Here is a 24,737-nt window from a genome sequence, read left to right as displayed (position 1 = left end):
AGTGCAAAAGAAACACAGGCATTTAATTTTTCAACTCCACTTCCCTGTTTTCTTGCTGAATTTGCTACTCATTCAAAATCTGCTTTGGACAACATCTTCATTTTGCTTCTTACAGATTGAATTGTAATTTCAAGATATGAAAATTAATATAAAGTCTGCAGTAAAGGCAATAATTATCTTCTTTCAAATATTCAGTAACATTGGCTCCACAAAACCTACAGAACCTCTGTATTGAGTCAAGCGACAGCCTCAGCACATCGGTATAAAACAAGACCATCAAGCATTCTAAATGAAGGCAACAGAATTACATGATTATAAATGGTTATTGCATGATTATGAATTATTTTTACCCTAAAAGATTCTGAGGAAAACATTTTTTATTACTATATCAACAAATTATATTACCACGTAAAATACATTAATATAATTAAAATGTTAGAAGTAACACTTTTTGCACCTTATCTGCAAGAGTTGCATTGTCACAAATATTCATCACCAAGAAAGCATGAGTGCAGCCAAGTTTTATTTTGCCACACAAGTATAATATTCCACACTGATTCTATGGTTTAAAGTCTAAGCACAAAATTCAACTGCTATTAAGACAGTATTTCATTAGCACTGACATTTTATATCATCTGAAAACAGACAACCCAGGACATTCTTTGTGCACTAATGACTTTCATCACACTGCAAAAAACTTACAAACTTTAAGACTTATTCTGAAGGCACTTATATGCCTAGCTGTGAGCATTACTGTGCACAGTCCCAGTGAAACCAATTAGATGATTCAGAGTAATTAAGCATTAAAACTAATTATACCTGTTACTGAGAATTAGGCCCATTCTTTTTACTAGATTTTACAGCTAATAATTCCAAACAGGGCTGCCAGTTATAACTACTTTATCTGAAGTTTTGGAAAAATTTATTTTCCTTAAAGACCAAGTTCCAATAAGAAAACTGTTGTTCCTGATGAAACAAGAACAATAAAAGGATTTTTTAGTGAGGCACTGGAATGGGTTGCCCAGGGAAATTGTGAATGTTCCATCCCTGGAAGTGTTCAAGGCCAGGCTGGACAGAGCCTTGGGTGACATGGTTTAGTGTGAGGTGTCCCTGCCCATGGCAGGGGGGCTGGAACTAGATGATCTTAAGGTTCTTTCCAACCCTAACTATTCTATGATCCTATGATTTTGCAGAAAGAAATTCAGTTGTGTTAACCCAACAAGCTCATCAAGCAAAAAATTATACAGATTATAAAGATGATCATCCAAAAGACAAATACATAAACTTCTTACTTTCATCAAATTTCTTGAAGAACCAGGTTAGCAACAAAACACTGCAGCACCCTTAAAATTACATGTACTGCAGACAGCAGACAGCAATGTTGGTGACACCAACTGCATGGGTATCAGCTCCCCCCAGCACAGTAAAGTGATGTACATGTGCAGTGACAAAAAAAAACGGTTAAAACATTAAAGCTTTTCTTTTTATTTTTTTAGCCAATTCCAACATATTCAGCATTCAGAGCAATGGACCTTGTATCATCTCCCTCTTGCCAGTTCTATCATTTTGACTAACTCTGCTTCATTTTGATCAACTATGCCTTTCCCTTCAATTTGTCCCCTATTTGCTAACTAAAGCCTGCATCAACCATTCCTTTTGGATGACACCTAATGAAACAGAGGCATCGCTCCCTTTTACAGGACCTAGAGAACCTGTAAACTTACACCCATCTGGCACTCGCAGAAGGTCACAGTCTTAAACCAAAGGTCTCCAAAGCCAAATGCAAGAGTTGAAACTTAGTTGCTGTTAAGATCTCAACCCTCAAAACAGACTGCTTACTGGTCATATACAATGTTGATACACAGGTGCTTTCAGCCACTCCACTTACCCCTGGTAAGGGCCAGTCATCTCAAATGGTATATTTTTGCCACACATATTTTTGTGGGTAGAGTTCAGTTTGGAGCCTCTCTTTTCCTGGTGTGTGCACTCATGCTCCTGTGGTTGGAAAATAGCCTCAAAATAAGTGACAGGCACACATCTGATCTCTAGCTATACTCTGAATTAAGCAGCATTGAGACTAGCAATCATCATTCAATTAAAGTGCAGGCACAAGTTTTGGTCATGCAAAACCTCATGGTAAAAGAGGCCAGTTCTTCAGTTCCTTTTATAAAGCTATTAAGAGATGCTTTCCCAAAACCAGTGATTTGGCTTCCTAAGTACGAGAGAATCTCCATGACAATAATCTGAGACAGTGATTAGAGCAGAGAGAGAAAGTGGAATTTTTCCAAGAAAGCATTTTTACTAATCTTTCTCCAGAAAGAAATAAAATATTAGAAAGCCTACTACTGCATATTTCTCTCTCCCCCCATTCTCCTGAGACCAATCTTTTCTACCTGAAATCTTAAAGCCACCATAATTTGAAAATATGTTTAAAAACACAAATATGCCCTCCTTCAGATTACCCCTTCAACATCATTTTTAATCTGTGTGCTCAATAAATCCAAAGTAGTTTAAATTCTTATATCATTTTAGGGATTATTTATTCTAATCAGGAAACCATGCAGAATATTTTATTATGGATATACACAAACATATGCTGGCTAAATAGGAAAGAAAAAACATAGTGCCAAGCATGATAACATTTCAAATTACTTCAGAGAAGATTAACTGGGTTAGTGTACTAAATCATATGTACAGATGACCAGAGGCAAACTCAGAAACCTCAAAACAGATTTCTGAATCAATTGATGGGTTTTAGTGAAAATTAAAAATTGATATGATGGAGATTTCCTGCAGAAAATCCAGTCATTTCACCTTATTTGAGCTATTTTGGCATTTACCCACCTCAGTGAGCTGTAAATATATTCTTTCTTATTTTACACAGCGACAAAATAATGTTCACAACTTCCTCCTTGATCACTGCAGAAAAATGTATGATATCCTTCTAGCCAAATCAACGTGTATGAGACTGATACACATGACATTATCTTTCCATTAGAAAGGAAATCATGCATCATTTTACTCTCTAAGAAGTATTCAGCACAGTTCTAAAGCTATATAATGGAATGAATGCAGTGATACAAACAGTAAGGCAGCCTACCATGAAGGCTGTAAGAAATGCTACGGTCCAGAAAGACTGTGGAAGCTACCACAACACTGAAAATTGAAGTATCTTTTGATTTCAACTTATGCCCAGTTCAGACCAGTGAAGCTCCTGTGTATAAAACCAACAGCCACCCTTCGTGTCCTGGCTTTCCCCCACCAGCTCAGTATCACAGAAACAGCCAACTATGAACATTTCCCAGCTCACTAACATTTGTCTCAGCCATTCAGCAGTTTCTGCCAGGATCCTCCTCCCTCTTTACATCCTGTGAATTAATTCTGCTTGCAGAAGCACTAGCACAGGCTGCCATGGCTTTCTTTCCTTCCCCCAATGTGAGTTATTCATCACTGCTTAAGAACAGGAAAAGGTACCAAGTTCACTTGCCTTGCCAGACATAAGACCTTTCTTCTCTATACATGGCAAAATTGTGCATAGCTACTCAGCCCTTTCCCTCTCAGCTTTGCTTTCCCAGAACACATTCCAGGAGAACATGTGGCTCCATACCACAGAGATAAAACGGAACTTTCATCACTGAAGGGAAGCAGAAATGTATATTTCTACAATCTGGCTCAGATTCCTGGCTGAACTCAACAAATGACTTGCATCACTTGAGTATCCAGCCACTTCAGTGAGATGACTGACTGATTTCAGTATACTTAAAATCTGTGCTGTGGTTCATGGCTGAGAGAGACAGCTGGGCTCCGTAGCTAGCACAGGCTGCACCATTGCCATCGGGTCTGCTCTGTTGCTGCTCCTCTCTCGCCAGCTTCAGAGCCCAGCCCATGCACTTTTCTCGTCATTGGCTTCCATTCAGTTGCACCACTGGTACATGCTTTTAAATCGGGGTGGGTAACATACATTCTCATTCAAAAACTCCCCTCATTCAACAGCATGGAAGCTAAACACATGCTTCCTGAAGGAACATTCCCTCTCTGCTGTAGTACTGCTACTGCTAGCTGCTAGTACAGCTACTGCAGTAATTTTGACCTCACATCTCCAAGATGCTGGCTTGCTTTCTCCCCGGGTCTCCAATTCCATGTTAAATTCTAAGTAGACAATCAGCCTTGTGCAAATGAAGACTGAACTTCAGTGACCTCCCTGAACGATCTCAGGTCTCATGGCAGCTGAAATAAAGACACCACTATACAAGAAGTCAGTCTGCTGGAACCAACTTTGCAAAGGATTGCAGTACAAAGCTTACTTCTTTTTGGCTAGGAAGGAGTATCTGTCATAGATATCAGTCTGTAAACAGAAGTAGCTTCAATAATGACTGACTCCTGAAGAGCTAAAAGAAAACCTGATCAGATCAACTGAGTATAGTAGTCCATTTTCCCCTAACAAACACTGATAACATTCTGGCAGGGATTCCCCAAGCAACCGCATGAAGAGAGAGGCAGAAGAAAAGCTCACATATCTTGGATCATTTAGTGAGAGTGTTAAGCGATCTGCTTTCTTATCAGCCATCACCTCTGTTCACTTACCAATCTTGGAAGCCACCTACCATGCACTGCCATTTTAAAGTGTAATATTTTGCAACAGAAAGAATAGAAATCTGTCAAAACCTGTAAGAGGTCAACATCTGTAAAAAACTCTTCAACTTGCCAGCTGGTGCAGGATCAGGAAAGAGATTATGCCATTGGACAACTGTCACAGATGGAGGCCCAAGTTTTCAGAAGTAATTTGGAATTAGCTTTTAGATGCTTGAATCAGAAACTTAGAAACTGAATTTGACAACTGCTTTTAATAAGATGTGTGTGAAAAGCCAAGACATGAAGCCAAGCCAGATTGCTAATCAGAATAAAGAAAACAAAAGATCACCATCTGAAAGTGAGAGCACATTCCACATTCCTCTAGTGTCACACTGGAGGAAGTCTCTCAGAAAATTAAAAAATTAATTTATGTACGTGGACTTACTCAGTATCAACTATGCAAAAAGAATTCATACCTATCTATAGTTTTATGATGTTATGTAGCTACATTAATTTTGGCAGAAGAGGTAATTTAAATCCTTTGGGAAACATTACCCTCTTGATATAAGCACATAACTCATATTAATAGGATTTGCATATGTATAACAGCAGGCAGAATAACCCTGAGTTTGGAAAACAGCTTTGTATTTTAATCAGTTTGGGAACACCAGCAAAAAACTCATACCAGGGACAACTAAGTGAACACCATTTGTTAACTCTTGCTAGGTAATAAACATGAGTTAATTGATCAATGCTTAAAACCAAACACAATAAATGAGTATATTTTGGAAAATCAAACAAAACAAAACTGTTAATATAATCAAAAGTAATGGACAGGTAGAAGGCGCACTGTTAATCACTTATAAATTGTGGCTTTTCACAATCCAGACCAAATCTTTGGTATACCCAAATTGCTTAATTAACTCTGTGTACGCAGCCTCCCAGCTGTTCAACAATACAGATAACAGCAGTAATGGTATAATTATAACTTACAGCTGAAGTAGATAAAAACCTGATAGTTCTTAACTAGTGGTTGCAATTCAGAGTGGAGAAGAGCAGCATTCACTGCAATTGCTTATGTTTCATTAATAAAAGTGGATTTTAAAGTTCCAATACAGCAGAGCAGCAGCATGCTGCACCCAAACCCTGACCCGGTCCTGACATGACCAAGGAACCTAGCTCGACTTGTGGCAGCTGTAGGAAAAACAGCTCTGTAAGGACTGGTTACGCAGCAGCTGTAGCTATGGAATGCACTAAGTGGAAAGCCAGCAATAAGCATATAAGAAGTAATTTCCTCCACCCCAAGTGTCACTTTAGTTTCGACTGCATCAGTGGGTTAAAGAGACAGCATTATCATACAATCACAGAATACCAGGACGGAAGCGACCTCAACGGTCAGCTGATCCAACTCTTCTAGGCAAAGCATGACCTAGATTAGATGTCCCAGCACCCTGTCCAGCCAAATCTTAAATGTCCAGTTTTGGGAAGCATTACTTCCTTTCTACCAGCTTCCTCTTGCACAGGCAAAGAAATTACACACACTCCTGCCAGCCCACGGACAGAGAGGGGGAACACCACAAGGAGGGGCACGCAGTTTCTACCCCCGGCAGAAAGCCAAGCCACCGCGGCCGGGCCCCGAAGCGCCGGCCAGCGCTTCAGCACCAGGGGCAGCGGACAGCGGCCGCTCGGCCTGGTCCTGCGCCGCCGCAGGGCAGGAGGCCTGGCCACTCAGCCGGCTGGACCGGCAGCACCCCAGGGGCACGCCGGGACACCCATCATGGCACGTCAGTAAAGTCACCAGCAGCAGCAATGCGCCAGCAAACCCGTTCAGTTTAGAACCAGTTGGGTTTTTTTTTTTCCATACATACCCACAGAAACAAATTCACTAGCACTGCACCACATCAGTAAGTTTCAAAAGCAAACCCTGCACCACGAAGCTTCATCAAGTATGAGCAAAAGTGGCCAAACAAATTTTCTAACAGACGTTCTCTTAGAATAGAAAGTTCTCAAGCCCAGGCTGCTTGGTTTGTGCTTTCTAAGCAAAGAGAAGAGTAAAACCAGCAGCTCAAAAATGAAGTGGGTACCAGCGGCACATTTCTCTTGCTTTTGGCTTGCTCACTCAATATTGGTTGCTAAGCAATTTATTATTTTTGTTTTTAAGCTCAAAACTACTCACTGCCAGATAGATTAATGAAAACACACACTTGCACTACTTACAACATTCTTCATTTATATTTCCTGATACACCAGTACTGTTTCTTTCAATTATATCTTTTAAAGGAAATCCATTCTCAGGTTTGAAAGTAAAGAGAGACAGAGGGAGGGGAGGAACAGAAAGAAGCTAAGTGTAATTATCAAATTTTTCAGTGGATTGCAGGAAAGAGGCACCCAGAGACTTGAATATCCTCTGGGACTTGTAGCAAAGACAGCGTGTCTAGCTCATCATAGAGATGTGAGGCACCAGGTGACCTGAAGGTGCCTTGTTCTTAACTGGTTTACCTATTTATAACTACATGACATAACATTACCTGTGACAGCACAAGTCAGCGCAGGGTTATTTCAGCAGTCAACCATATACAACCTCTTTTTATTTACACCTTATGCACAGCGATGCGCTTTCCATTTTCACACTCAGTTCTTTAAAAACTTGGCATCTGGCACTGTCTTCCAACCTGTGCCCTGAAACGCCACTCAACTTACCTACGGCTTGGTAATTTTTAAGAAATCATGATGTGAAAGAAACAATGACCCGCTACACGATGTAATCAACTGCTCCATCAATGGTAAAACCAAACTACATATTAGCCATTACCAAGGGTGTAATTACAGTAGGGATAAAGGGAGGGGGATGGGAATCAGCTCCATCCCCATACAGAGGACAGAACACATCTCTGCCATCTCCAGCTTTCTGTCAGCTGAAATGGGGAAGGATAGATTGGGGAGACTGCACCATAGCAAGCAACAACTCTGAGGCAGCTCCTTTCCCTTCACAGCTGGCAGTGAGCTGACAGGCTCAGCATCAAAGACTGTTACACAGTTGGGTCATTTTGTGCACTGCTGCTTCTGCTTGGACATGAGGGAGGCTGCAGTAGAGCTTCGTGGCCACAGATTCTGCCTTACACACACAACCCCCCACGAACAGAGGAAGTCTGGTCTGGTGCAAAGAACCAACATAAAGAACTTTCTTTTCCTTTGTTTTTGGGAGCAAGTAACCTCTGATGTAGTTTACTGTTGATAGAGCTCATAAGGAAAGGAAAGGTCAGGAAAGGAAAGCAAACCACAAGCCTATTAGGAAAGAAACAGGATAGTGAACCATGTGCAGGATGAACTGGACAGCTGAAATCTCAAGGGAATCATGAGGAAGAGGTGGCAGAGAGGAAGGAGCAGGAGTGGAGAAGGAGGGTGGAAAGGTCAAGTAGAGACTTACAGGAGGCTTATCCCAATACCAGGTAGGTGAAGGTGAAAGTAGGGAGCTGGAGGTGTGTTGGTAGAAAGCATAGGGCTGTACACACGTGGAGAGGCAACAAGGGACCTCATGAGAGAAAAAGTGGACAACGCAGGTGCAACTTTCTTGCACTTTAGTGGCACAAACCCATCAGGGAAGAAGGCAAAGAGTGAGAGGGCAAAAGACTCGCAAAATGCTAAAGGCAGCATCTCCAGGAGGAATGTCAAAGGAACGTGATGAGGAGGGACAGGAGTCTTACGGGGAAGTGGTAGCCCGCTCTGCGGGCTGACAGGATGGAGCGTTAGGAAAGAGGTGGCTTTGATGGCCCGAATAGCGAATGTAGCCAGCAGAGTAAGGGGAACCCGGGGAAGCGCAAAGAAGCGGGCACCAGGAGAGGGCCGGGCGGCAGAGCCCGGTGTGCCCGCCGGCGCTGGCGGGGGAGGAGGCCGCTGCGCCGGGGGCGGCCCCTTCCTTCTTGCCCCTCCGCCGCGGGGCAGCCGCCGCCGGTCCGCGGGAGGCGATGAGTGAGGCGGGCTCCCCCCGCGCCGTGCCATCCCTCACCTGTGTCGAGGTTGAAGGAGATGCGGGCCTCGGCGAGGTAGGGGGTGTCGCTCTTGGAGCGGACGCGGCGGATGGGTCTGCGGTCGATGTCCTCCTCAGAAGATGCCGCCATTAATGTGGGCACGGTGAGCAGCGTGGCCCGGCGAGCTGGCGAGGGCGAGCGGCCGTGTGGGGTGGCCGGGCGAGGAGAGGGCAGGCAGGAAGGTACGAGGGAAGAGAGGAGCGGGGAGGGGGAGGGGAGGATGGGGAAGGAGAGAGGGAAAGGGAGAAAGGAGCGGAGGGAGGGAGGGAGAGAGACAGGGAAAACCCGTCAAGGATCTCCGGACGGGAGCGGCCGCGGCGGCCCTGCCCGCTGCCCCTGACCCTCCCCACCGGCAGCGCCTCCGCCGGCTGAGCTCCGCCAGCGGACGCTCGCCTCAGGGCGGCGACCTTCGCTCCGGGGAGCCGGAGCGGTGTGACCCCGCCCACAGCCCAGGAGCAGGGTCGCTGCTGAGGGCTCACCCCCACTCAGGCTGAGGTGGTTTCACGCCCCCGGGGCAGGTTCCCAGGCGAGGTGACAGCTGCCCCCACCAAGCACCGTGGCCTGGTTGAGATGCCACATGCCACCAGCACGGCCTGGCTAACGGAAATGGCACCTCCCGCCGCAGTCTTGGACACCCTGAAATGCTCTCTTCTAGGCTGGGAGACACAAAACTCAAAGGGCGGCAGGATCAAGACATGGTGGAAAGTCCAGGGCTCATTCCTTCACTTCCTCCTTGTCTTCCCTTGGGCAAACCCATTAAGTAAATCAAAGTGGTTCACTAGGCCAAGCACTTTAAAATGCCACGGGGAGTGAGGGACCTACACTCAATGTTTAACACTGGCCATCATTTAGAGCTTGGGGCTCATATACACAAGTTATTCTGGCAGGTCTTTGAGAAAAAAGAAACCAACATGACCATACACAAAATATCAGTGAATCCATTCTCCAGCTGTAAAATGGGAACAATATTTTGCTGCTTCTGCCCTGTTCCGTCTTCTCTATTTAGTAATCAGCAGTTTTGTAGAAGTTCTGCCTCTGTGGTTGTGGGCTGCCTGCCATGTTAGGGCACAAGTTTCAGTTGAGACTTCCAGATGTGGATGTAATACAAATAATTGAAAATGCTATTAAAGAAAAAAAAAAGTGTAGCACAAAAGTACTACACAAAGTGAGAGTTAAACAATTAAAGTGTGTGCCAGGGAGTGCATTGGTTCATCCCATTTAACACAGATGCTTTAAAGAAACCCCAGTCTGCTTGAAGTCACTAAGTTGTCAGTACCTCCAAAATCAATTGTTTTGGTCAACCTCAATGAGAAAAAGGACCAGGGAATGCCAGGGCTCAGTAACTCTGAAGGCAATAATAGTAGCATTAGCTGGTCAGACTTTTGGGTGACAGCTGTGTTAGTCTTTCCTGTAGAATCAAGAGTTTCTGTCACACTTTTGCAAATTGAACCTATAGAGATTTTGGGGTGTGCTGAATATTCTTCCACAGTCATGATGTCGGGTTCAGCTGGTCTGCTGTTAGTTCTAATCCCTTCATGACTGCTCACAAGAACTTTCATGTTTTTGGATGCCAGGAGTGGATAGGTTACTTTTTATCTTGTTTGCAAAGCCATTCTCTTTTGCTCTGACCTCACAGGCTCACCCTAGCTAAAAGAGGGGAAATTAGCTAGTACTGGCAGGAGAATTTTGGAAAGGATCCCTGTTCATACATATGCAGGTGCTTGTAGCTAGACAGCAGTGACATCCTTGGATTTCTGGTAAACCATCATGCTACTTGAGAAGGAGGAGGTGCCATCTGGTCCATCTGCATCTCAAAAAAAGTCTTTAATTAACATCATGTGGTGTTTGGGGTGGTCTTACCATTATCGAGGTTGAAGCAGATCCTAGCTTCTTCCAAGTAGGGAGTGTCACTCTTAGACCGAAGTCTTCTGATGGGTCTCCGGTCTATGTCATCCTCAGAAGATGCTGTCATCAGAGTGGGCACGGTGAGAAGAGTTGCCCGACGAGCTGGTAAAAAAGAACAAATGAAGAGGAGGATAGCGGGAGAAAGGGGAAAAGGGAGGAAGAGGGAGTTAAAAAAAATAAGAGAGAAAAAAGGAAGACAGAAAATCACTCAATGGAAAAGAGGCTCTGTAACAGGTCCTGTTTGCTTAAGGTTGCTGCCACAGGTGCTGCAGAACATAAGGGCTGCGCTGAATGATACCAAAAAGAAGAAAGATTTCTATATTGTACACCCCAAAGACACAGGTTATAGCTCAGTTCCTGCCACAGATTACTTGTTCAAAGTTCCTAGTTTTGCCACTTGAACCACTCCTTTCAGAGCTTCTCAATAGCTGCAGTCTTTTTCTGAATACTGTTTTTGAGGCTGTGATGCCAGAATAATGGAAGTATTTGTTTGCTTGATTTACAGAAATTGGTGGAAGCTGTGCTTGGGACATGTGATGTGGTGCCTACAGCAGCTATTCCAAAACTCAGTTACTTGTTGTCTTGATTTGGGTATTCAAAAATAACAGCTTTTGATCACTTTATATCATCATTTCTTAGCTGTGGAACAGGGAGAATCATCATTTTCTTACAGTAGGGATTCCATGAAAAGATAAATTTATTAATATTTGTATTCATATACTTTAGTGAAACACCAATGAAAAGCCCATGAGGAAATTAAGATTTCTATCTTCTGAGCAGGGTTTAAATGGCTTGGCAATGCTTTCAAAGAGGAGAACACAAAATATTTAATAGTGGCTCATTTAGTAATACTGCCCACTCCATGCACTGATAAAGCAAATGGTAGGATAGTGAAAAATTTGTGTCATCAAGCAACTAGAAACCATACTATAATACATACATGTAAGGCAACTGAATTAATGTTGCAGAGGCCACCTTCATTCTGCCATTGCCAAAGTATTTAGCACTTGAACTTAAGCCTCAGTAACTTCCTTCTAATGTAGGTGGGTTTTATGTGAAATGTAATTATGAGTGACTGTTGAATGCTTTGGGTATTGAGCCTATAAATGACAAATCACAAACAGAGGAGCCTCTATAAATATATCCACCTCAATTCTCCTTCTGAGTAGAAAAAGGTTGTCACAAATGCTAGATGGATCTGGCTGATCACTGAAAGCATGAGCACCATGCACACGTACCTGCCCATTGTGTTTCATTCCCCTCCACCTCATATATAGCTGGAAAAAGAATTTCAGCTTGAAAGCCTGTCCTTACACTTGATGTACAACTATTAACATTAACTTTCACATGGGAACCTGTAAGAGTCTAAACCCTGGGTGTTCCCTGCTCTTTGGACATTATCTGGCTTAAAAATCTTTATCTTAGAGATTCTGCAAACTCTACACTTCCAGTAACTAATTATGAACTATATTTTCCTGCTGGGACTGGAGAGCATGACTGATAATGAGTAAGAGCATATTCTGCAGCCTGATAACCGTGATTCTTTCTTTTAAGAGTTTTTTAGAGTTCCAAGTAATACCTGTCAATCAGAAGCCTTCAGATGCCTAAAACCTGACTTCAGCGTTAGGTAAGATAGCATATAATTAGTATGAGTTAGCAAAGCTGTCATACTCTATTTTTCAATTTGCAGCTTTATGCAGTTTACTAAACAAGCAAATCTGTGCTGCTGGAGGTAGCAGTTATTTCTGGTCTAACTTACTTGCTTCCTGGTTTTAAATAGATTCCTTTCAAGTTTTTGCTCATTTCTAACATAGCATTTGAATTTGAAGTAAAAACATAGGGCAAGCATTGAAATTGATCTAATGGGGTCAACTATTTAGATTAAGCTAAAGTAAACACTGCAACTAGACTGTAAATTATTACTCGTAATATGGATATACAGTAATGAAGATAGAATGGAAAAATTCTGCTGTGGAGAATTTTGTGTACTACATCATCAAATTTACACTTAAGGAAGTTTTATCTGTATACAACATCAGGATTGTGAAAAACATCTCATAAAACAACCATGTAAAAGATTTGCTATTTAAAATGGGAATGACCTAGGTGTAGTTGAAGTCAGTGAAAGGGCACCCATGTATTTCAGGGTTGGCTGGATCACAGCGCAGGACTCTATTTGAAAAAAAATTCAACACCAAATTGCATATACATTTGTAGTTAACAGAGAATGAGTGGTATTTTCTGTATAATTGCTTATAAATAGTTTTTACCTTTTGGGTCAAAATATTGAGATCTAGCTTGTATTTGTTTTGACTAGAAGTAGGTAGATGGTGAAAAATGTTACCTGGAGTATATATTACTTTGACAGTCATGATTATCTCTCCTTTCCAGGTATTACCAAAAGGAGTTTTCAAGAATGACTGGAAATTTGAAGTACACATTGGAAAAAACTCAGAGGAAGCTAGTAAGTATTAAAATGGGTTGCAATAAAAACCTAAGATTGATTCTTATGCAGTCACAGAACTGGAAAGTATCACTGATCATGTTCTGGTATACACACAGTGATGATGAATATTTACATATGTGATAAATTTACCACTTCTCCTAACTGTAATCCATAGCACTCCTTATTATAAGAATGTTTTACCAAATATTTCTTAGCAAAGCTGTCAACAGTTGCCCAATGTATCTATTGGGTCCCACTCCAGGTAACCCAGCAGTGTCTCTGTTTTGAACTGCTTTCCACAAAGCAGCTCAGTCTCTAGGACACATTTTTAGGAGATGGTTTTTCAGAAAAATGTGAAAGTGTCCTCTTAAAGGTCATGAAGTAAAGGAATGACATTATGATACACATTAAAGGGCCCCCTTACACTGCAAATGGATTTGAGACCAGTGTCTGAAAGCTCCTTTTCAGCAGAGACTCTAACAGGATATGGAAAGCCAATCAGTCATTCTGGTTAAATTCTTTCATTCTTTTTGCATTGTTCCTCATAGTGTTGCCCCACAATTGGCACGTTTTGTCAACTTCTTGCCTGCTGCTTGTTAGAAGGGAAAAGGTTTCTTATGGAGGAAAAATACCTTAAAAATAGAAATGCCGTAATGAATGTAATGACACCTTAAAACCAATTGTATATAATCTGACATTTGTTGTCTCAAAACATCATCAGTTACTGAAGTACAATGCAACTATATGTTTAGGAGAAGGAAATGTGAAATATGTAAATTATTATATTCCATGGTCAGAGGCATTTTCAAGTACAATTTCAATATATTTAGTTAAAACTACAGGTCATCCAGGTTTTGAATGACATTTGCATTTACTGAAAACATGGAGGCAGTTTGCAAAGAATTTTTGATCGTTTCCAATTTTTCTGTTAAAATACATTTCCACATATTTTAATAAAAATATTACTACTAATTTTTGTTTGCCAAGAACTAGGTTTATGTTTTGAAGAGTTGTAATATTGATTTTCTTTTAAGACCTGTATTTTTTAGAAAAATTTTGGACATTTTAAAGTTGGAAAAAATTCTGAGGTAAAAAGCTATCCTCATAAAAATTAGAGAAAACATGAAATATTAATCTGTATTTTTTATCCACTTCTAAGAATTTACTTTTACTAAATTGTTTTTAAAATATCTCATTGGTGACACAGATACCCTGGTCATTTTTGACTCGATAAGGTCTTCATCTAGCAACCGTTATTTAAACAGCAGTTTCTTACCTCAAAATGCAAAATCTTTTGAGACCTGATGATTTTAGTCTTAGTACAAGAGAAGTGCTGAAATGTTTCTGTTGGAGATGTCCACATCTAGGTGCATCACAACAGGTATGTTTCTGAAGCATATTATCACAAGGAACTTCAGGTAACATGGAAATAACTATAAAGGAATCTGGTTTACATCAGAAATCTTTAAGGCTTTTTTTTTTTTTGAGTAAAATCTCATTTCTCAGAGCAAATTTTGAAGAATTTTGCAGAATGCTTATGAAAATATTTTAGTTGCAGTGCTGCTGTTGTTGATTAATTAGGATACTTTCTTGATACTTTTTTTTTTTGAGAAACATATGAGCTTCTTACTCAGTTCTCCTTCATGCTTTGTGCAAAAGGCTCACCATGTAGATAATGTGCACAGAATGTATTTTTGGCTGTGTGCAAGCTTTAAAAATGCTAGTTTGGGTACACTTTGATGCACCTAGAACATGATATTCCAGCTATGCTAAAAAAGAAAAACTATCAGATTGCAGATATTCCTCTGTAAAGCCAGACCAATCAAAGGGTCCAAATGGATGTTTAGCTAGAAAATAATCTTTTAGTGGGATTTAATGTGAGCTCACTTTTATCTTATTTTAAATGCAACTTTTAACATCATTTGAAGGATCAGAGATGGAAAATGAGGCACAGCACACAAGAGAGAAAGAGAGCAGAACGTGTGCAAGCACTGGAGAGGACATAATTTTTTATTTATGAAGAATGATTTGTCATTTCTGAAGAATGATTGTGTCTCCCAGATAAAAACAGAAGCACATGAGTCTGGGTTGCTCCATGTCTCTAAAGCAAAGCTGTTGAGATCTTTGACACTGCTTTGATGGACACCAGTAATCTGAAAGAAAGTACTTAGATGCATAGTATTCAAACGCAGACCTGAAGGTTGCAAACAATAGTACACATGCAAAAGGATATCCACTTTCACATGCACACTCGTTATGCTGATTTATGATATTTGGGTAAATGTCTGCAATATGCCTAAGTAGCATTTTATCTACATTTTAAAGGAAACATGCTTGTTCCTCTGCTATTGTGTCCAAAAGCATAGGTTTCAGAAAGCAGACTATTAAAAATAAATCAGCTAAATTATTGTGAAATAGGGGCAAGAGGAGGCTTAGTTATTTAAAATTAACTTTTAGTAGACAAAAAAAAATAGATTTAGTTTTCAGAATGCAGTCTTTCAAGTGTGATCCATGCACAGGTTTTCTGAAGTTTTTTATATTTAGGGGTATAGAGAATTGGATCTAAAATATCTTAGCTTTATTCAGATATGCCATGGAGCATTAGAAGATGCTTTTTTTCTTCTGACTTGTATTTGGCTGACTGGATATTGAAATAAATGAACAAAAAGTAGCTGAAGTACAGTTACTGCAACTCATCATGAGCTATTTTTATGCAATTGGTGAAGCTAGGCTGCCTGACTCTGCAAAGCCAGACTCTGATCTTGGCACTCAGTTGCTTGTTCCTGAATTCTCAATATTGGAGATATGCCAGAGTTGGAGGTGGGAAGGGGGGTGTGGGGGGGAGAGTTTAAAATAGATGAGGAAAGATTGATGTTAAAAGGTTACTTCATGGGATTTAAGGGTAGAGAAATTGCATCAGAAATGCACATTTGCTGCTACTCATTCTTCTATTAGTCTAAGAATTAGTGACATCACATGAATAAAAAAAACCTGCAAAATAACATAACTTTGAAAAAATGTTAATCTACAGGATGATTAATCATAAAATTTTGGTGGATGGAGTGTCCTAATGTTTCTTTAGCCAAGGAACATCTTCAGTGGAATTTTTCTGGATTAGGATCTGGGGATACCACAGCAATACAGTTTTGTAAAATGCTGGACATTCAATATGCAAAAGCAGAAGGGAAGTAGCACTGAGTAGTCAGCAGTGATTAAAGTCAAACATCTAGAAAGATTCAGCACTGTGGAATTAAAATAATATTCACTCCTTACGTTCATCAAGTAGATTGCAGGACTATTGCAACTAGTAAAAGCACACCTAAGGTAAATGGATCTGTAATTTTCTTATAGATACAAAAGATAGTTTAAGATAAACCTTCAAAAGAGTTTTGTTCAGTTATTTAAAAAAGCACAGTGTATCTTGCCAAGTGGACTAGCAAGCATTTCAAGGTATGTAAGAGCATCTTGGAAATACTCAACACAGTTATCTTTAAGCTGGTGTGTCCTGCTGGTGCAAAAGGAGACAAGACTGGAGAAATGGATGCATACATCTCCATTTTTTTTACCCTTTAGGTAGAAGTCATCCGAGAGCAGAACCCAGAGTCTGAGCAGGGACCAGAGTCTGACTCTAGTGCAAAGGTGGACACATGCAGCCCCAAACGGTATCCTGGCTGCACGATGTTCAGCCTGTCCTATCAGGCTATGGTTTGGGGTTGCTAAAAGTGCCAAGAGAGGGTGTGAGTCTTAGTAGAGCTTCCATCGATCAAACTCATGGCTGCAGAAAAGTGCTTAGTCTGTGATGGGCAACTCCCCTGTTACGATGATATTAAAGCTTTCATCCTGCCTACTGGGCAGAAGTCCTTCTTTCCTCTTAGAGTTTATCCAGGGGGCTTCACCCCCTTTTATATAATGGAAGAGAAGAGTTCCTCATTTCTTAATCCTGATCAAGCCTAGGTGAGAGCTAGGTATCAACAGCCACAGCCCTACATGTGCTCCCTGCACACAGTGCAGTTGGCTATGCTCAAGGCAGGCTCTCTGACATGGCACAGCTGTTGGAGACAATGGCTTAAGAATGCCTGATCAGCCTTGGAGCTGTTTGAGAAAGTGGCAAGAAGCCTCAACAGCTGCCTCCTTCCTTTTGCGAGCTACGTTTGCACTGTGGCAGTTGACCACTTGCTGAGCAAGGCTGTGCCTGGCTACATTCCTCACTGATGTGCATCCAAACTGCTAACTTGGATGGCCTGCTTGGCCTCATACCTGCCTCATCACCATGGTCTTGTCCAGCAATCTGGACTCTTGGCTGAACTTGGTGACTGTCACCAGACCTTCCCTGCTTGTGTGCTGCAGTGTTTTACCTCTCATAGGCAAGGCCACTGCTTCTGCCCTTCTTGCTGACTCTTGGCTTACTTTCCATTAAGGAGCAGCCTGCTTCTGCTGCTCCTTAGTGCCAGCCTTCTCAGCTCTGTCAAATATGAAGTCTTTCTTTCCATGCCTCAAAGCATAACTAACTTCTTTCAAGTAGAACTTCAAGATCAAAGCTGACGTGTCTCCAAAGCAGGCTACATCCAAGATGGGGTCTGCACATTTACAGTTTTAGATTACAACTTGACCTATTTGGGGGAAGTTACTCCCTTTACTGAATTAGGTCTCATCTCTCAATACGCAATTCCTCTATGCAAACAAATGCCATTAGCATAGGCATCTTTCATTCAAGTTAGCTGTCTAGGCTTTCATAATCAGTAGAGAAAATAAGGCAGGATTTATATTAACCCAAAGAAGATGTCTAAGATTAGGTGAACCCTGCTCTTAAAATTACTTTCTTTCCACTGACACATGCCAGACTAGTCAGAAGTCTTAGGTGGATACATCTTCACTGAGAACACCTAAGGAATACCTGAATCAAATCCTGTTCCAGGCCCCACTGTATACATTCAGACCTCATGGCTGAAAGCTACGGTAGATTTGGATTTAGAATACATGTATATCCAAGAATAACTAGTATCTTCCACACACTTCAAAGGGAAGAGACTTTTTTTGATAAGTGAAGTACATCTCCATGCCTAGATTTCAGATTCAGACTTTCCTAGGGCAAGGGCCGGAGCCCAGGGGATCACAATCCCTTCTTTCCTGCTTCTGACTTGCAGATGCATCAGCAGGCATTGCGCACTTGGCAAGGACACCCCCCACCTCCTAGATCCCAACATACGGCCACGGAAAGACAGTCAGGGAGAATTGCAGAGTTCAGGATATTTCTGGCTTGTTTCTGAAGACTACAGCCAGCTGGCTTCATTTACAAAGTTTTTTAAATCTAGATAATCCTACTGCCAGATCCAGCTTTTGTGACTTTTCCATCCCTCCTGCTTCACTTTCCTTGGAGGAAACAGGCAACAGCTGTTTGAACAGTAGATGCAGCCTGAATGGCCAAACATTCTCTGTACTGTGTTCAGCCCACGGGAGTGAGATGATGGCTGTTTCTGCACAAGGAGAAGATGGGAGAGGAGGCAGCTGATTAAGGTAACACCTCTCTCCTCCTACCCTACAGCAGAAAAGGCAATTCTGCAGCTTTCTGCAGGAGTAGGGATGAGGTGTGGGTGTTAGTGCAGGCAGGAAGAGATTGAGAACTGGTTACTTGCTGGGGATCAAAACCCAGTTTCAGTCTGTTTGCTGAGGTCAGTGTCCTGCATTCAACTACATGAGACATGATGTCAGCTGGGATTTGATAACATCTGGCAACAATGCCATCATAGCTCTGAGTTCCTTCCCAACATTTTGCGGTCCTATTCCTTCCCTTTTCCTCCACCCACAAGGAATGGATACAGATGAGAATGAGTGCTTTACAGCTGCCATTTGTAACACTGTCATACCATTAATGTGAACACATCGGAAAGGAGCTTTTTTCTTGATTTGGAGGATCAAAGGATTAAAAAGCAGGAATCTTCAAATCTCACAGAAAGAGTAAGTGGGTGATAAACCCCCATTTTACAGTCTGTAAACAGAGCATTTTGTAATGCAGTAGCTAATAATATAACTAAAGTAATAATAATAATAATACATATAATATGCTCTAATGCTGTTTCTAATTAAATGGCAGAACACTAGTCTTCTTTCACTCATTCCTGTCATAATGCAGTTTTAATACATATACACATGCTGTTTGGTAGCATGACTTGCTAAGAGCATCATGTTATTATATAGAGATCAAACAGTTATTTGTGATCTCATTCGAAAGATCTGGTGGTAATGCTTTCTTGCAGACCTTCTATTCAGTTCCAAACTAGCTATTTGGGCTGTGCTATTTGTGGTGGATGGGTGCCTCACATTCAGTGCACTTTTTGTTTGGTTTTTGGGTTGTTGTTTTTTTTTTTTTTCCCCAGAAAGTTATAGTTAACACAGCTTAACTATTTGTCAGAAGGCGGATAAGGAAAGAAATATGTTATTTTTGCCCATGTTTCGAGAAATCATGCCATAATCTCATATAGAAATGCCTGTTCTTTGGAAGACAGCCTTGAAATTTGGCACAATGTACAAGGACAACAGGAGTTATCAGAGCTGTGCAGGCAGTAACAATTCACATTCAGTAGGGTTTAGTTACTTGTTGTGCATGGGGGTAATATAGCTCAGAGAAAGGGGGTGCTACCGTCAAGAAGCCTGGGGCTAAGGATGGTGATAAAGGCAGTTGCTACAGGAAAACCTGATGATGAAACTCTTCCAGAGGTTTATTATTTAGCCTGCTGAAGCCATCTGTGTCATCTCAGAGGTGCTCAGTGCTATCTCAGACAGTGAAAGCCTCCTGAAAGCCTTCCACATCTCTCTGCACAGGCCACACTTCGTCTGCCACACCTATTGCTAGCAGGGCTGTCCATCTATCCTTCCACTCCAGCACCTCTCCTGTTGCCAGGGGGCTGCTGTGTTGCACCATTTGACAATGTAGAGCAGAAGTGTTGTCACTTCTGTGGTTAGAAAAATTTCCCTGCTTGTTGGAAAGCAGCTGACCTCAAATACAGAGAGACGAAGACAGAGTTTGGGGGAGAGGTCTCACAAGCATGTGTGGTGAGAGATATAAAGGACAGGAGCTAGGGAAAATTCAGTAAAAGGAGCAAAAAGAAAGGTGAAGAGTGGAAGTGGGCAGAGCATAAGCGCAGCCTGGCTCTTATGTCAGTGTATTGCTTCCACTTGTGGAAGTAATTAGGGTTTAGGAGCCTTTGTACTATGGTGCACAGTGGAAGCATGTCATTGGCATCTTTCCTGAAACATTCACAAGCAGGGGGACAAAAAAATCCCCAGGTCACAGTGTTGGTTCCTACTTGTTTTGGCCAAGGGATAGAAACCTGCATGACAGATCTAAAGGTCAATCCCCTGCTGATGACTTTTGTATCAGGGAATACAGTTCTGCATAGTGGATTTTCCCCCTCATTTTGCATTTTTAAAAGGCAAAAATAATTGCATTAAAACACAAAATCAAGCAGGTGCTAATGTTAAAATTTCAGTCATGCGTCTAACCAATTAGTACAAGCATTTCTATATAAGCTAAAAATACCATTTCTCCAAATATGGGGGTTTTCATTTGCCTTCTTGGAAATACTTACAGTGAAGGTTGTGTATACAACCCTATTAGTCACCTTGTGTACATTACTGTAATAGACTTTCATTGCATGAATACATACTCCTTCTGTAGTTCCCTCTGTACCCTGTAGTTCACAGGGATGCTGTCAATAAATTGCTATAGCTTGTAAAACAGTAAGTTGCAGATTCATTAATTTTAATTTCTATAAAACAGAAGGTTTGTTCTCAAGGGATATTAAGGAACTTATTTTAATATTACTTCTCTAGCAAAGCTCAGGTGTCTATTGCTTTTCAGAGATGGAGAAAAAAAACAGCAAAATCAGTTAGTGCCCCAGCCATTTTCCCCACCCCCTGATTTTGATGTTCTTAGCATTTGCCTCTGTTATTCGATGCAGGAGGCCGTGCTGTGACAAGAAAGCTTTTCTGTGACTTGTATAGATGAAAGTCTACCACAACTGGGACAGCAGCTGGGCAATGCAGCATGTGTTAGGCTGCAGCACTTCTGCTGAGCCAAGGTGGTACTGACCCCCGTGGTGGTACCCCCCTGGGTGGATTAGGTCTTGCTCTGGGAGAATGGCCTCCACAAGGAAGGCAGAACTCTATTGGCTGGATTTTGAATTTCATTAACAAGTGATGAAATTAATAAATGGAAAAAAGTTGGATTACATTTCCAGAAAACAGGCAGTATGTATTAACAAAAAAGGCTGATAGAGCTACTTGGTTCTTAGTTTTCTTCCATTTAATACTGTGTTTAAAGCTTAAGGAACAAAAAACTCTTCTCTCTGAAGTTGCAAATTTTATCCAGAAATAGAAGTGGTGAGAAAAACATGAACTGACATTACCAAAAATATCATCTGTGTCGTGAACAAGTCTCAACTACATTAAAGCAAAGAAGCTTGATTACTCTTTCCCTCTCTCACACTGCTGCTGCTTGGAATGGGGGGGAGGGAGGGCAGCATTTCACAGGGAAGAATGCAAACCAGTGAGATCTGGCCGGTTATATACGGCGTGCTGGACTGCCTCAGAGTTTCCCAAACCAGTCTCTGCAGTGCTGACTAACACCACGTTATGATCCTGACAGCATCAATAAGCAAGGAAGAAGGGGAAGGACACCACAGGTTTACATAGCTAGCAGTGGGCTATGCTGTCTCTGACTTGTCCATTTGGATTCTGCAACAGCATATTCTGGATCTTGGCAGTTTCTGTCGCTCCTGCTGCACACCCAACATCTTTCACACATTTCCTTATCCTCTGAGAGTGCAGATCAACCCTATAATTACTCTTCTTGTAATTCCTTTTACAGCTCATACATTTTGAATGCCTTTCCCTGTGGCTTCTGTACACTTTGGTAGGTCAGCCACAAGGACTGGCCCTTGTCTGGTCTTGTACATCTTAACTGTACAGTTAAAATAGTCATTTTCTGAATCAGTACCAGAGTTTCTTACCTTGAGCTCCTTGACTGTAAAACAGTCTCTGAGCAGACTCGACATCCAAAAAGTAGTCCATTTTGAAGGAACTTTATAACTTTATACACTATTTCCGTACGGATGATCAGTCAGATTCCTGGGAAAGATTACAGAGATGTTAGATGGAAAAAAGCTAGTGAGTTTCTTTGTGGAAAGAATTGTATAGGCAGTCACTGAAGTACTTCATTGGCATATTAGGGTCAAATAATTTTCAAATCACTATTCACAGAACTTCATAGGTATCCTTTTCTATTTCAGGGTGTTCACTTTAAATCCTTGTCTAAAAACATTATAGAGAAGTCCTACTGCAGTTATTAGCACGATTCCTAGTACCACCACCTTTATGCTAGCCACAGTCTCAATTTCTTATACTACATACTTAGATTCACCTGCCTGTTACATTCATTCTTAAAAAGAAGATCAGAAAAGCTTGGGGCAGGGAACTCCTTTAGCCAGATTCAGAGCTGGCACCTCCTGAGTAGACAGTACTGTAAAAAACTATATTAAGTATAGCATTTGTGCTGCTTATTCCTTTCTAGTGAACTGCTTTGGCATATACAGTATTCTGGATATATTGTTCCATCTAAATGACCAGAAGCCAACCTTGCCTTCTCTCTCCCCTTGTACTGACCAGAAGTAGCAACAGAACATCCTACCATCAGTTTTAAAAAATGTGATAAGAGCAATCATTAAGAAATGTTAGGCTACTCCTACCACAGCTTCTTAGCTAAGGTTTATATGTTTGGCATTCTTCTTAAACTTAGATCTACCTAGATCCTAGAATACAACTGTTAAGGTGCACACTGAGTCAGGTTTGCCTCTGCCGGGCAGAGTTCCTGGGATTATGCACATTATCATGACCCTTCTCCAGTCTTCTTGCTACCTTCTGCATTTTATAGCATTTTATAGCTTGGAGAAAACACACAATCTAGTTCTCTCATCCACACCTCAGTTAGCTACGGTATATAATCATAAAGCATGCAAACAGCTCTGCACAACATTTATTTTAAGACAGACATATAAAAATACCTCTAGTCCTTTTCCGTGCAAACCTAGCAGAAAGGTTTGGGGCAGAAATCTGACCCTTGCTTCAAGCAATTTTTTTAATTACATTGACAAAAATCAGGAAACCAGGGTTCCAAAGCTTTCCCTTTTCCCTTCAATTCAGTTTTCATCAATCAAAATGCAGTCCTTCCTAAAATTCAGGAGCTTGTCCTGGTAAGAAAACTTTCAAAATTCCTCAGCATTCACTTTACTGTAGCACTCCCAAACCAGAAATGATACTTACTGCAGAGTAGCGAGAACTGCCTGGCAGCGGTGTAAGCTCCAGTAGTTTCAAGGAGGGTTTCTTTGATCTTACTAAATGTCCCTAGTGTAAGCAAACAATTTTGATTGTTTGATTGGAACTCTGATGAATAATGTATAACGTCAACTGGACTTCCTTTATCAGATAAAAATGGCCAGGAGATGTTGTTACTTAGCAACAGGAGGTGACACTACGATCATCTCCCCTACTCCCCCTCACCCCTCATCCTGAAAAATTAAGCCCCTGGTTTTAATTTGACAAAAACTTTCCCAAGGAAATAAAAAAAAAATCTCTACATAATTTCCTTAAGAATTTGTTTTTCACTCTGATCTTCCTTGTTGTATCTCATATTCTGAGATCTTTCTAAGTCTTTCATAATGATTAACTATAACATTGTATTTTGTCTAATAATTTGCTTTCAGTAAGTAAAATCTACCTTCTCTACCATTTACCAGAAGAGTAATGAGATTGTTAAATGTTTTGCTATGCACATAATGCAAATAACATCTTGAAGAGATTCATGTGTTATCTGATACTGCTTGTTGAACCAGGCAGACAGAGAAAGCAACACACAAAATGTTCCAGTGATGCTATGAAATATACAGATTATCTAGAAACCTTTCCTATTACAGAATTCCTACTGCAATTAATTCATTCTTGAAGGAGCTCTAACATCTGATACAAGCATTTGCAAGGAATCATTACATTTCTGCTTAAGATTCAGCCTTTTACAAAATACACGATATAGGTTTTTTTTCAGGAATTACACATTGATAAAAAGCCAGTGCTCTGTGAAAGATCTTAAAAATAAATAAATAAAAATCAGATTCAGGATATAAGTACTTACCAGTGTTACTGACCTCTTTCCATCCTACTGTCATGGAATAAGACTAAGTAAATGCAACCCAGTCTGTGAGCCAGAATGAACAGCTTCTAATTTTCACTTCAACCTCGAAATCAAGAGTACTGAATAGAGAAAGGTGACGGATCTGCTGTTTTATATTATGATGAAATGAAAGCTCTTAGCACAGATCTGAATAGTACTGCCTTTTTTTTTTATACTACATTAGCTTGCTAATTTGAGGAAAGTGAAAGGCTTTGTTTTACTGTCTTTTATCTGTTCTCTTTGCTACCCCCACAATTTAATTTGCATTTAAAATTATTCTTATGTCTCCACTGCACTCCAAGGTATGGAGCATTTTCTAATCACGATGAATGTTCAGTGTGGTATTTGTGTAATGCCACTTTTATTCTGAGCCAGAAACATGGTGAGTAATTATAATTGCCAGCTATTTTCTAGAATGAAATACAGAGTGGTTGCCTGATGCAGTTTCTGATTTTTTCCTCCATTTAGCTGTACATTGCAACAAACTAGTCAGTCAAAGCATCAGTAAAAACATAAATCAAATAGCACAGTGTCATGGCATGATAGCTTAAACATGCATAGCCAT

Source organism: Melopsittacus undulatus, chromosome 1 (assembly GCF_012275295.1).
Source record: "Melopsittacus undulatus isolate bMelUnd1 chromosome 1, bMelUnd1.mat.Z, whole genome shotgun sequence".
Taxonomy (NCBI): domain Eukaryota; kingdom Metazoa; phylum Chordata; class Aves; order Psittaciformes; family Psittaculidae; genus Melopsittacus; species Melopsittacus undulatus.
The sequence above is the reverse complement of the archived record's forward strand: the minus strand, read 5'-3'. Positions refer to the sequence as shown.